The 14,424-nt window shown below is 36.3% G+C and overlaps 1 protein-coding gene across 1 annotated transcript in view; it reads left to right on the top strand.

Moving 5' to 3' along the window:
* The first annotated feature begins 436 nt into the window (after positions 1-436).
* Positions 437-14,424, top strand: part of CACNA1A (calcium voltage-gated channel subunit alpha1 A) — a 361,279-nt gene continuing 347,291 nt past the window's right edge. The window contains exon 1 of the mRNA XM_087955556.1: positions 437-903. The gene's annotated coding sequence lies outside the window, so the exon portion shown is untranslated. The remainder of the gene's footprint in view (positions 904-14,424) is intronic.

Here is a 14,424-nt window from a genome sequence, read left to right as displayed (position 1 = left end):
AAAGAAGACAATGCGCGGCGGGGAAAGGGCGCCTAAAGGGTGCAGCGGTGCATCTCCACTGCAACCACCGCCGTCACGGCACATGGCCATTTATGTCTCTTACCCTTTTCCGCAGCATTTGGGGAGAAATAAAGGGAACCGTTTCCGTTGCCCTCCCATAGATGTTGAGGAGAACTCTGCTCACCCATCTCACCCCGTTTCTCGCCCAATGGGTCCAGCCCTGCCTGGGGCCCGCCAGCTGCGGTTAGGTGATTACCCTTCGGGGGCATTTGTTGACGGTATAAATAATTGCGAGCGGGCGGCCTCCTCCTGTCAGGAATTCGGAGGAAGAAAGCGTGAATGACCACGTGCGAGGGGGAGGAGGAATTGGCGGCGCAACCAAAAGGAGGGAAGAGGGACGGGCTGGCGGAGGGTCTGTGTTGTTCTCGGGATCTGCTACCCCCTCCCAGCTTTTCCTGCCTGCCCCGGCAAAGAGCCAACGGCGGGGCGTGGAGTTGGCGCCGGCTGCTTGGCAGGTGGGCACCTGAATCGCAAGGGACGCTCCCCGGTGTGTGTGATTGCACCCCCAAAAGTGGATGGGCACAGGCTGGCCCTCGCCCTCCCATTGCCTTTTCCTCTCACGTCGGAGTCGCCCTGAGAACTGCTCTTCCCTCTTCCCTCTCTAGGCTGATTCCGTGCCACACGGGCATCCAGGGTACCGCCGTGCCCCCAGGTCGGTTTTAGGCGAAGTCTCACCTTTTCCCACCCTATTGCCTCCTCCTTCTCCTCCTCCTCCTCCTGGTGTAACGGATTAAGTATGCTTCCCGATTTCTTGGCAGGACACCTGGCAGGGAACGAGGCCAGGCAAAGCTGGCAGCATTAACTCTTCACTAGCTGTAAACAGGAGCATCTGAAGACATACAGGTGAGTGTGTGGCACCCCTGGCACCTTAACGGAATGGAAGTGGCTGGGTTGGGAAGAATGCAATGTAACTCCATGGGTTTGCCCCCCTCTCCCAGGGAAGGAAATCTTAGCTGGGTGAGTTTTGCTCTTCCAGCAACATAACAAGGAACACAGAACCTTGATGCAGGGGAGGTGGGGAATACCTGATGGTGTGTGTGTGTGTGTGTGTGTGTGTAATGCCTGAGAGAAGAATGCTGTGCTAGAGGCTTCCCTATGGTTAAACAGTGGGCATGAACAGTAAGGAGATGATTTTAACTACCTTCTATGTTTTGATTGGATGGAGATCTACTTTCATTGCATTCTAATATTTATTTTTAGTTTAGCTGCTGTCCCTTGAATCTATGTTGGCAAATATTTCAAGCAGTAATTCCTGTCCCCTAGGGGAAACTTAACCCTGGGAAGGACTGTCTTCCTGAATCATGTTGGAATGGAGACTCAAAAACATGGGACAACCTCCAAGGTTGCTTTCTATTCTTTCAGTAGCTGTCCAAACCTGCCCTATTGCTCCTCCCACTATCTCTGTATATATACCTTGTATATTTAGAGTCAAGCTGTGGAGCAGATGGGGGTACAAGGCTTCTGGGATGAACACCAAATCTACCATCTCTTCCTTCAAACTTAGAAAATAAGTCTGATCTCTCCATTGCCTTTTATTTTGCCTCTCTCTCCACCTGACATATTTGTTGTTCTGATTTTAGGGAATCATGGGCAGCAGATAAAAATAATTTGGTATTTCTATTACTCTGTCTGCTCCAAGGAACAGATGCCTTCAGCAGACATAGAATTTGTCATTTCCAACTATCCCTTGGGTGTTTTGTTTCTGTGTAATAGGAACAGCCAGAAAGTCAGGGAACTGCCAGCTCAGAATCTTCAGTTTAGATCTCTTTTTTATTGGGAGATTGGCTACATCTATAATGGCAAGAGTTTTATGTAGACCAGTATAATTGTAACCTCAGAGCAAGAAATATAAGAATGGCACTTTGGCAAGACATTTGATGCTTTTATCTTCCCAGTGCTTGTTTTTTACCTTTCAGTTTTATTAATTAACTCTGAAGAGGTCTTCCTTACTTTCCGATTTCCATGACTCTGCTCTTGATAAAGAGTAGTTCTAGCAAACAGAAGCAATGGTGGATGGCTTATCTTTGGCATTGAAAATAATATTAGCTAGGGATTAAAAATAATGTTACACAACTTTCAGATATATGTATGGATTTAAAACTCAGCCTGGCCATTATTCTGATATTTGAAGTGCTTACATATTAAATAAAACACAATTGACTCAGTCTGAGATTAAACCATAAAACCTGGTTTATAAATTACAATGATTTGGTCTACACAATATGCTAAATTAAATAAAGCCACATCATGTCTTAGCAGAAAATGTGTATTTAGTTGTATTGAGCCAATGACTATTAACCAAGCTCAGTTCTGCTTAGTTCTTCAAGATCATCTCCAAACACCTAATAAAATTTGCTATAAGGATAAATCATTTTAAGTAAGATTGCAGTTCCAGGAACACTTTATAGAAATAATATATAATTTCAGCAAGACATTTCTAGATATCCATAGATATCATAAAAATGAACTTATAAAGCCCCTACTTCAAGTATTGCATCAGTCATAAACTCCCTAATTGATGTTAGGCAAGCCATAGATTCAATTTCTCCACTGCCATCCTAGTCTACAACAATATGGGATATAGTTTCTAGCCTAACATCACCATCACCATCAACATCTTCATTTAACAACTCCACAATCCCTTGCCGGGTGGAATCTGCACAACTGAATGGAACTAGCAGAGTGTCTTAATGGCCGGATGAGTTTCTAGCCTCACATACAAGACTAATATAAAGATTATTTACACATTGAGTATTTTGTTCGTACGAAAAATAGAAATCTACGGTATCCCAATCAAAGAGTATTTTACAAATGATGGTAAGAAAGGACAGTTCCCAATCTCAGCATCACTGTATGGGGTCAGAAGGGGGAGGAAAAGTGTCTTTTCTCTTTCCCTACTTTCCGGGTATTGGGGTTTCAACATATTTGAGAGGCACTAATTTTGGGGGAAATGCTGTAATTGCTGTCAGGGTAAATTCTGTCTTTAACACTGCCAGAATATTTTCTTTTTCTTTATAAAATATTAGTCACGTGCTCTATATATCTGGAAAATTCCTTTGGTATAAAATTATACTTTAGGAATATTTCAGGATGCAGAGGAAGCAAAACTTTCTGAGGAAACATTTGAAAAAAGCTAGGAATGAGAGGAAGACTATCTGGAAATTTCCCCCTCAACTTTGTATGTTTTATTTTTATTGAATTTATATGTCACCAATCTCACTATCCAAAAATGCAACCCAAATACCTGCTTTAGTTCTCTTTGCTTTCTGCCAGGTTATACAGCTGATTCCTCTGTCTGAGAAGCAATAGATGTATTTTATGTAATTGTATCAAAATATGACTGGACATGCACGCAAGGATATTTTTCTGTGGAGAATTGGACTGAAGCAAAACAAGAAGTTGTTGGAAAAGCCCAGGGGAATTCTTTATGGCACAGCTGCTGAGAGAGCCAACAGGGAAGATGTCAGCATGTTCTTTTAATGGGATAGAATGCAGGAGAGGAATGCTAATTGGGCAGAATATGTAGTGAGAACCATTCCCCCCACAGGTGTAATTAATAATTATGGTCTGGCTCATGAGCCCATGCTCTAGGCTTAGCTTACTGCTGAAACAGTTGTTTCTGTACTCTTGCAGAAAAAAAGGGTTCTGAGGTTACTTTAGAAATATAAAGTCTAGGAAGGAGAGGAAACTTAACACAGTTTTTCTAAGCAGTCACTTACAATAGCAATATTAGCAATATTTTTACTTTATTTCCTATGAAGTTGTGGGATAGTTTAGATTTCCTTTGTAAATATTTGCTTGGGGAATATTACTGAAACAGCTTATAAACATGATGACCTCCTTCTTCTTTTCCTTTAAGCATTCTTGGATAAATCTTTATATCCAAAGCAGTTCACAATATTTTGATATTAATCTAATCTGATTAGCTGGTTGCCATACAGTGGTTAAATGTTTTGTACAGGTTACTATCTCTCTGTTGTTTGTATGCTAGATTTCTTCTGTATGACATACTAAGCCATATTTATTGTAGTTGATCTTAATATGGTATCTAAATCATGAATCAAATTAAGGTCACATTAATCTTTAATTACAGCTAGTACTTATGACATTTTGAATGTGGGCTTATTTTAGCTATGATCTGATAGTCCAATGTTGACTAATGATTAACCTGTGGTTAAATAAGTACTAGTTTGGAAAATATAGTAAGAAATAGAATTGACCAACAGTGAATTTACTTCTGCAACATCATCTCTGCTGTTCTTGGTTCATTTCTCACATGTACATGTGGACCACACATTTACTTCTCCTGTACAGAACTTTGATTTGGAAAAATGTGCCTAAGTGACCAGGCCATCTTTTACTTTGCATGCAATCATTTAAGGCTCAGAAGTGCCAACTGTTACAAAAATTGAAATATTTGGCCTCCATAGAGGAGGAATGAGTTACTATTTCTGTGGTTGGATCTATTTGCAGTTTAGAGCAACCATGGTTTTTTTACTTCTTCAACCATGGTTTACTTAATGTCACAAACAGTATGTCATTAATGTGTTCCAAAGTAGCTACTTGAAGTTTGCTAAGTTTCATCAGTTGTTTGAAAAATGAAATTGTATATAAAATGGAATGTTAAGCCACAGACATATAATACCTAAGATGTCTCATAATAGGAATAAGCGTGGGAGAATAACCCTTGAAGACTGTTGTGTATTGTTGCTGCCATTGCCGGAATATTATTTATAGCCATGTATTCTCAAACACTGAATAACTCTTTCTTTAGAGGCCTATGTTGTAACAGTCTGTTTCTATCAAAGAGCCCTTGACAAGCTGGTCTTACACGTACATACAACACTCAACTATATTGTTATTTGTACTTTGATTAAACACTTCATTTTATGTTAGAAAATTGGAACGATTTGATCAGAATGATCAGATCTCAACTCAAAGATCTGGATAACCAATATTATAGATGGCAGTACAGAAATCCAGAAAACCAGTCTTTATGCCAGTTAGTCATCTGATTTTTGTATCATCATAATAGTGTTTCTAATTGTTCATTAGCAAGTGATTTAAACTTAGTAATTTGTACTCTATTAAATGGCTAGAAATACATTTTGCTAATATTTTATTTATTGCATCAGCTTGCATAACTTCTCATTTCACAGTTGTGACTGTAGTTGACACATACAGGATCAATTAAACCAAGTCTATTAGTAAGAAAAATAATGATGGTCAAGGAAAAACTTAACTCCAAGAATAAGAAAAGCAAACTCATTGTGATGCGCTCACTTAATAGTCCAACCTCCTGCTCAAGGGAACAGCCTTCTTCAAAGGTTTCTGAAACCCCAGAAATGCAGAATTCTATGAATCTCAGGAACTATTACATTCTAGAGGGCAGTGCTGTGGCAAGGTCTATTTAATAGACAGGATCCAGAGCATGCTCACCCTGCTGGATCTAATGGGATGGGCAGAAACAGAGACAGGGTTTCTACAAATGACTTGATCCCATGTCATGTTTGATTTTATAGATGATAAGTAGTACCTTGAATTGCACTTGGAAGCCAACTGAGAACCTGTATAGCTCATGGGGCAAGCAGGGATGAATATAGGCTGTTTGTAGTTTATAATTAATTCCAAAAATGTATTAAAAGTTTCATTATATGGACCCATTAACTTTCTAAGATCAAAATCACATTTAGCTTTTTGCTGTTTAAATCAGATTCTTTAAATTCTTAAGGTTATGATTAAAATTTCATTCAGGATTGAAGGTAAACTCATCTGACATTTTCAGGTTCATCATTCCAAAAGTGTCTCACAGCTTAGAAGTAATTTATGAGCAATTTATGAGAGTGATTAGAAAGTGAGGTTTGTGAATTTAATGTCCTTTAAAATCCTCCATCGTGGTTGTGAACAAGATTTATTTTCTTTATTTAAAACATTTACACAGCCACCCATTTTTCAACCAACTTTGGGTGGCTCCCAATCAAAAATTAAAAGGCATATAAATCATTCTAAAATCATAAAACTCAACCAATTAATGCAATAAAAACAACAAAAATCTGGTGCCAAAACCATTTTAATGTGTAATCATTTAATCTTCTTCCAACACTTGGGAGAAAAGCCAGGTCTTTAAAGATTGCTAATCTTGTCATTTCCTGGGACTCAAACTTGTGAAAAATAGTTGTCCTATGGTCTTCTGAGGAGCAGCTGTCCAGAGCACAAATGGGCAATCTCCTGTCCTCTCCTTTTCCAGAGAGGTGCCAAGGAACTGGTCTACTCACTAATTCCTTGATCTTTGCTGTGGTCCTCAGCTCTGTGAGTTTACTGGAAGATAGTCAAACAATTTAATTGTTGATCAAAGTTTCCGTCAGCATACTAAAGTTCAAGACAAAATCTTAATATCAGATATGCTATAAATTCTTCAATTGTCACTGTTAATATCTTTTTATAGAAAGGATTTGAAGACAAATCCTTCAGAAGTTACATTTTTTGCAGTACACAATGGGCCTCAAATATCTGCAACAAGGTTTTAAAGTTCTGCAATAAGACTTTAAAGATGTCTTCTTCATCCATGAATGTACTTTATTATTCAGGGTATCCAGCTAGGAAGAATGCTATTTTCTGTATGTCTTCTTTGTTGTGGCCAATTGCACATATGATAGAAATATTTGTTGAAAGCATTACCATTGGCCTTCTGCATTACCTGTCAACTTCAGTTCTGGTCATGCCCTCAGAACATTCATTTTTATTTTTAGGCTGTCATTCTACTCAGCTAACACTAAAGAAGGCACTATTCTTTAATGGCTGCTGAGCAATGCTACAATTGACTTTCTAGCTCTCTGCTGACTCTTGGTGATTTGACTGTACAATAATTTTAATGAGCTCTCTTTTAATGAGCTATCAGAAGTTTGGTTTTCTTAATGCTCAGCCTGAATCTCTAAGCTGCCATCATTGCTGCATAGGCATTCACTTTTGCTTCTAACATTAGGAGCTGTTTGTTTATGAGTATGCCACAACACAACAAGTGAATTGATTTCATTCATTAAGAACCACTTGGTCTGAACTGTGACTTAGAACAAAAATGAAATTAGTATCTTGTGAGGAACATATCATTATTCTCCATATTCCTTATAAAAACAACATCTTAAGTTGTGCCTGAAACCAAAGTGGCAGTCAGTGCCACTTCTGCACTTGTATTACACAAGCAAACTTAAGTGTGTCCATGACTTCTAAATTTGCTGCATCCTGGACCAACTGAAGATTCTGAAGAGTCTGTAAGGACAGCCCCATGTAGAGTAAGTTGCAGTGGATGGCATAAACAATAGAAAGTAAAACCTCCTACTCCAGAAATGATTACAATGGGCACACAAGGCATAATAGTATAAAGAGTGAATTCAAATACAACAAATATATAAGTATAATGTAACAAATATGCTAAAAAATGAAATAAAAAATGATATAAAAATATTTCTTTGCTACTGGTTCCAAAACAAGGTTTAATTTGTTGTTTTAAATTTGAGTTGTAATAATTTTAATATAGATGTATTCATTATATCTGTATTATAATGGGAAAAAATTTCAACTATTTATTTTTTCTTTGTTTTATTTAGATTTTTATATTTTTTAAAACTTGTATTGAATTATATTTTTGTTTCTCTGTAGTTCAAAGAAAATTAATGGAAATTATTTTTAAAAAGTTTCTTTACTGGAAAAAGAAATGAAGTATTAACATAGAACTTATATGTTTGCGTGGTTTAGAGATGCTCTAAATGGTATGTATAGCAATGGCAGTTTATAAATACATAAATTAGAAATAGTACTCAAAAGATGCTTTTGAGCTATAATAACTTAGGAGTTAATGAAAAAAAGCTCTGTGGACATTTTTGCCTTTTTATTCTTTAGGAATATTAGTCATATAAATTCTGGCTAAATTCTATATAACTCAGAATGCTTTATCCAGCATTATATATTATCTTAATGTTATAAAGATGCATCTTAATTGCTCTGTGCAAAGTAATAATAACAAAAGCTTTTCTGTATTGCTGTATCTAACTCACTCTTCTGCGCAATCCTTTGTCACAAGCTCTTCATTTCCTTTCTTGTCTCCATGGTTTAAATGCTGTTTTGCTCCCTATTAGTAGAGCATTTTATAAGCTAAAATATATATGGTATACAAACTGTTGAGAGTTTGTTTGAGTAGGTGCCAAGTACTTATACCTTATGCTACAGCTGGAACTCCAGATAACAGTGTTTGCTTAGGTGTTATTCATAGTTACTTATTTTCATGATCTCAAATCTATTTCCTGCCCCTCCCTCTGGTTATTTCTCTGCTGTTGCTGTTTATGACTTTTTCATTCTTCCTTTAAACATAAACATGTTTGCAAATCAAATAGAGAAGATTAAGCTGATTCTGGGGAGCTAAGGCCTTTCCTTATAGTCAGGGTTTCATTTTGAATAGATGAATGATAAGATATGGAAGAGACAAACACGTTAATCAGATAAATAAGACAGTTATGAAAACACAAATTTTATAAATTGAATTTACTCTTTTTATACTGCTTTAGAATAAAATGCCATTTCAAGATAGTTCACAAATAAACTCTTAAAACAATTTGAGGTTGAATCATAATAACAATAGTATAAGAATATTTAATTTCAAACCATCAATAAAACGAGAAAAATGTTTGGAATTTGAACTAAAGAATGAAGACAAGAATTATAATTCAGATAAAAGTCCATTTGTGCAAGTGAGATTATTTAAGGATTTATTTTCAAACAAAACATAATAAAAAGATGTCAAATGTTTGATAAACATTATTTATTTCACCTCAGTTAATCAGTTCACTCAGCATTAAGGAACATTTTGCATGCTTCTTCAAACTTTTTTGTTAATGTGCCTCTAATATTTGGCAAAAAGCTTTCTAGATACATTAAAAACATATGAATTCATTTTTATTCATAAAATTTCCTTAAAACACATCAGTAAAATATTGTTAAACTTAGCTGATTATTTGTTAAAAGAACTAGTACCCTGTTTCCCTGAAAATATGACCTACTCTGAAAGTAAATCCTAGCTTGATTTTTACACGTGTGCCCAATATAAACCCTAATCCCAAAATAAGCCCTAATTAAGATCCCACCTACTCCAGAGTGGACAGATAAAATTTAAGGTAGGGTGGGGATAGGGGTCGTGGTGAAGCTGCCCTACTCCTTACCTTTGGACAGTTGTAGGCAGGTCTCGCACGCCCCGACACCTGCCTTGCCGGCCCATTTCTTCTGCAGCCAGCAAGGCTGGCAAGGCTTTCCTGAAGGCCTCTGTAGCTGATAACAAAGCTCTGGATTGATCCAAAGCTCTGTTATCGGCTGCAGAAGCCTTCAGGAAAGCCTTGCCAGTCTCAGAAGAAGAAGTTCCTGAAGACCTCTGACAGCAAAAAGGAGGCCGGGGGTGACGCGTGCAAGTGACGTTAGTCAGTGGATGACACCCCCCAAAAATAAGACCTGGTACCTTTTTTGGTGGCCAAAAATATTAGACAGGGTCTTATTTGCAGGGAAAGTCAATATGAAGGTTATCTTTTCCAACGATAAGTAAGCAGTGCTATTTAAAGGCTACGAAACTCTGAGGACTTCCAGTTGGGCACTGCATTGATGCGGAGCTGAGGAGCAGATTGCCGCTCTGAAAGGATCCGATTTTTTCTGTTTGGTGGCTTCCAGGAGCGTGTCGGACCTTGGAGGGATAGACAGATGAAAGGGGAAGACCTGGAGATCTCGAGGAGGTGCCGCGATCCTGGAGATTACAAGAGAATCCCCCAAAAACCAGCAGCAGAAGAGGAAGATCGTACAGATCGAAACCATAGACATGGCAGCCCAGCAGCTTAAAGAAGAAAGAAGGAAGCAAAGAGTGGAGAACAGCAAATTGAGTAGTGGAAAGGTGAACTTAAAGAAAATTTCCAGAATACTGATTTATACTACAAAGGCAAATTGAAAATTGAAACTCCAAACTGAACAGTGTAGTGAAGCAGCAGAAATATCAGAAGGAGTACTAACTAAAGAAACAGCAGTAATTTGTGCTGATCAATGGAGTGCTGAATACGGAGGAACTGAAGGGTGAGACAACAGCATTTACTTTTACTTTGGGAGTTGAAAAGTGGGTTGTATAACTATATTTTTTGGCGTTTGACGTTTGAGAACTGTGGGAAGAAAGAGAAAGTGACAGTGACATGTCCAAGTGAGGCAGAGAGACTGGAAGAACAGCTGAGAGTAAAAACTTGAAAGGAGAACAATTGACACTTTGAAAGATTTAAGGAAAGGATTGAGAAAAGAAGCTTTATAATTGCAATATTTGTCTGATAACTGTGATAAAGAAAAAAGGAAGAAATAAGATAACTAAGATTTATAAGTGGAACTAGGACTGTGTGGAGAAAAAGAATAAAGGAGCAAGAAGAAGAAGCCAAAACAGAAAGGAGAAATGAAACGGTGGAAGTGACTGTGCAAATTTAAAGAGGACATTTTGAACTCAAACTAAGAAAGAAGAAGAAGAAGAAGAAGAAGAAGAAGAAGAAGAAGAAGAAGAAGAAGAAGAAGAAGAAGAAGAAGAAGAAGAAAGAAGAAAGAAGAAAGAAGAAGAAGAAGAAGATCATCATCCATGGACATCATTCAACTGGTCAAACATAGATGTAACTAAATAATATTGGTAAAACATAATCTTAATAGATATATATGTGTTAGAATATTGAGTTAAGAATACTGGTTAATAATTTTTGAATAACTGGACAATTGAAAGTGTGTTGTATAAATATAGAACTCAGACCTTTAAGTAATAATCATATAGTAAGAAATTGAGGTATTTTTATTCTGAGGTTAGCATATAATTAAGAACTGTAAAGAAATAGATTAATTGATATTTATATATAAGAATTTAATTACTTTAATGAATTGGCTGCTTTAAATTAATTAAGCATATAAGACTGTTGATTTTGTGAGTAAATATATCTGTATTTGATTAATATTGAATTCTCTTAAGTATTGTAATAGTTGAATAAGTTCAATAAGAAAAAATAGAAATAAGAGCTGATTGTGATTTTCCATAATAGAATTTTGGTAATTAATAATATAATAATATATGTATTAATATTACTATTGAACTGAAAAGGAGAGGAAAATAGTGCTCTACTAGGGATAGTTGATGGTAGATTGGAAAGAGCTGCTACAGATAGTTAAATGGCGACAACATCAATTACAAATGTAAAATCAGGAAAGAAAACTACAACAATGATGTCTTCACCTATGGGTCAGAGATCTATAGATGCAATGCTATTGGCAGAAAAAATTAGTTCAGCTCAAAGGCTGCAGACAGTACAGGCAATGCTCACTATGATGCAGGAAATGATGGCAAAAACCCACAAATTGATAGCGAGGAACCATGAAGACATGAAAACAGAGATGAGAACTGAAATAGGACAAGTGAAAAACGAAATACAAAATTTGAATAGTAAGATTGGAAAGATGCAGGAAGAAGTGATAAAAAATGAACAGAGATTAAATTTAGTAGGGGCAAGAACAGAGATGGTAGAGAAGAAATTAGAGGATTCAGAACAAAATTGGAAAGTGCTCTACTGCGAACTCTGGGATTCGATGGTACGCATGGAATTAGAGAAGGCATCATTTCATTTTAGGTTCCAAAATGTGGTAGAAGACAAAAAGGAAGATTTACGTGCAATTACGAAGAATCTGATAGCAGCGGCTTTACAGAAACCCAAACTGGAAATTGAAAATGATGTAGACGAGGTCTACAGAGTATATACACACTATGCGAAGAGACATAGACTACCCCGAGAGGTTCATATTCACGAGGAAGACAACTCAAGACCTGCTCTATAGTAAGACCAGAGATGAACCACTTGTATACAAAGATCATGAAGTGGTTACACTGAAACAAATATCCAGGAGAGTCAGAGAGCAGAGAAGGGGCTACCAATTTTTATCAACTCAACTTATTAGAAATGGTATCCCATTTAGGTGGCTCACCCCAGAGGTGCTTTTAGTTCGTGGCAGGACAAAAAATACAAAATTGATACAATTGAAAAAGCACAGGAATTTTGTGAACGAAACCTAGGACCCAAGGAAGAACAAGAAAGTAGAGACGACCTAAATACAAGAAGCCAAGAGGAACAACTCTCCGGAGAAAAAGAATCTGATTCACACTCTGAACCCCAAAATCTTAGAGAAGAAGGGGAAGGCAACAGACTAAGAAAAAGAGAGCCTAGAACAAGGAATGAAATGAGAAATGCCTCACACAGTCAGTGACACTGATAGAGAAATCACTTTATTTTCAGTCAATATCAATGGTTTAAATTCATCATCAAAAAGAAAACAGATATTTGAGAAACTCAAAAAACAAAATTCTGACATAACTTGTACCCAAGAAGTGCATATTCCAGACAATCAAGCATACCTCTTAAAGAATATAAATTTGGGTAAAATGTACTCGGCACTTGCAAACAAAAATGGGGTATTGTAGTATATGTAAAGGATTGGTTGCAACATTAACAAATATACAAAGATCAAGAAGGGAGAATGCTCTTTATAGAAATAAATGTAAATCAGAAAAAGATGTTATTAATCACAATATATGCCCCGAATACAAACCAAAAAGACTTTTATAATGGGCTTCACCATAAGATAATAGAATTTGAGTATGCTAATGTATGCATTGTAGGGGACTATAATGCAGTCCCAGACAAAGATAAAGATTATAGAACTTCCACAAAAAAAAAAAAAAAAAAGGGAAAGGAGAATACTCCCTTCGTCTTTTAATAATATGGTAAGAGAACTTAACTTGAAAGATGCGTGGAGAGAATTAAATCCAAATAAAGAACAATATACCTTTTTTTTGAACCCTGACCACTCTTGGTCCAGAATAGATTAGATATGGATGGACCCTGGGTTAATGGAGAATATTGAAAGGATTGAGATTTTGCCAAATCTATGGTCTGACCATAATCCCATTCAAATTAAATGGAAAGGAAAGAGAAAAATTGGAAGATGGACATTTAACAATACCATATTAAGAGATAAAGAATATATTGAAATGATAAAGAAATATTTGAACGTATTTTTTGAAATAAACAAAAGAGAACATACCTCTCTACAGAATCTTTGGGATATGGCCAAAGCCTATGTGAGAGGTCTAACTATTGCTTACAGTATTAAAAAGAATAAAGAAAAAAGACAGCAACAAAACATATGGAGGGAGAAACTGAAAGATTTGGAAACAAGTAGACAAAAGGACCCAAACAATTCAAACATTAAGAAAGAAATAGATCTGGTAAAACATAAGATAAATCTAAATGTACAGGAAGATTTGGCCCGAAAAATTAAATTAGCAAAACAAAATTATTTTGAAAATGCAAATAAGCCGGGAGGTGGTTAGCCCATAAAATTAAAAAAGAACAAGAAAAGACAACGATCGTAGCTCTCCAAGATCAGGAAGGGAAATTATGCACGCAGACCCAAGAAAAGAAAGAAATTGCTAAGGAGTTTTTTATGAAATTGTATAAACAGGAAGAAATACCAGAAGAATCTATTGATAAATATTTGAATGAAAAGAACTTGCCTGAAATTACTGATGAAGAGAAACAAAATTTGAATAATAAAATATCTATAGAAGAAATTAGGAAGGCAATTGGAACACAAAAAGCAAATAAGATCCCTGGCCCAGATGGAATTCCTTCGGAATTCTATAAAAAATTCCAAGAAATAATAGAGATATTGGTGGACTTGTACAATGAAGCCCTGGAGAATGCTAACATGCCTAAATCATGGTTGGAAGCATATATTACCTTTATTTATAAAGAACAATCAGACCCCCCAAAAATTCAAAACTATTGACCAATATCACTTTTAAATGTAGATTACAAAATAATGGCTATAATATTGGCGAAAAGATTAAAGAGAGTATTAAGTAGAATTATCCACACTGATCAGAATGGCTTCCTCCCCCATAGGCAAATAAAAACAAATACAAGAACCATTATGGCTATATTAGAATATTATGAAGTATACTCAACCAAGACAATGGCATTGATATTTTTAGATGCCCAGAAGGCATTTGACAACTGATAGGCATGAAATTTGGTGAAAATTTTATAGGATTTATTAAGACAATTTATAACATGCAAACCGCAAAAATATTAATAAATGGGGAAAATACAGATACCATAAAGATAAATAAGGGAGTAAGGCAAGGCTGCCCCCTAGCTCCTCTATTGTATATATTGGCAAAAAAGACTCTCTTAGTACAAATTAGGCAAAAACAAAGAGATTAGAGGACTACAAATTAAAAAAGAGGAATATAAACTCCAGGAATTCGCC

Source organism: Notechis scutatus, chromosome 2, assembly GCF_049901735.1.
Source record: "Notechis scutatus isolate UNSWTSFEM ecotype Mainland chromosome 2, rNotScu1.2, whole genome shotgun sequence".
NCBI classification, from domain to species: Eukaryota; Metazoa; Chordata; class Lepidosauria; order Squamata; family Elapidae; genus Notechis; species Notechis scutatus.
The sequence above is the reverse complement of the archived record's forward strand: the minus strand, read 5'-3'. Positions and strand labels throughout refer to the sequence as shown.